Genomic DNA, 740 nt, shown 5'->3' on the forward strand with positions numbered 1-740 from the left:
CATAGAATGATTTCTAGAAGCAGGTTTACATAGCATCACGAAATAACAGATTCAGCCTAGCAAAACAGCAACAGCAAGTACACTACTTAACAAGCTTGATTCACTCACCACAAGTCATTGCATGAAAAGATAAGCATAGCATCAGCAAGAAGACATGTTTATGAAACAAATCAAGGCAAGAACAAGTTCATAGCATGCAAGGATCAACTACAACAACCTTGGCAAAATTGAATAACATGTAAACAATCTGCCAGGAAATATTTTGAAGCAAAAGTAGAGCACGAAAATGACATGCTAGACTACTCCATAATTGAAACCAGGGCCATGAAGGGATAGAGCATAACCATATGTTCAAAACACCCTTACTGAAGTATCTCAAAATATCCATGGATCTCTGTGTAGCATCAAGTTTACATGGCATCAAAATAACAGCAGAACAGGGACAAATCAGCAATATCACGAAGCCTAGTTTGCATGCTTGTGCTAGTCACCACATTGATCACAAAAATACATGGTAAGCACCTCTGTAAAGAATACATGGCATATTTCAAAACACATGTAGACATCAACCGGAGGCGAACAGGCCTTCCCCGTCCGGGATCTCGCCGGCGGCGAGCTGCTTTGGTGGCGGAGGCCGCGGGAGGCACCGGCAACGGCGGGGCTGCACGGGAGGAGGCGCGGCGCTGGTGGGGCAGGAGGGCGCGGCGGCGGCCCAGGCCGGAGGCGCGCGGTGGCGGAGG

This window comes from Triticum aestivum, chromosome 3B (assembly GCF_018294505.1).
Source record: "Triticum aestivum cultivar Chinese Spring chromosome 3B, IWGSC CS RefSeq v2.1, whole genome shotgun sequence".
In the NCBI taxonomy this organism is placed as follows: Eukaryota; Viridiplantae; Streptophyta; class Magnoliopsida; order Poales; family Poaceae; genus Triticum; species Triticum aestivum.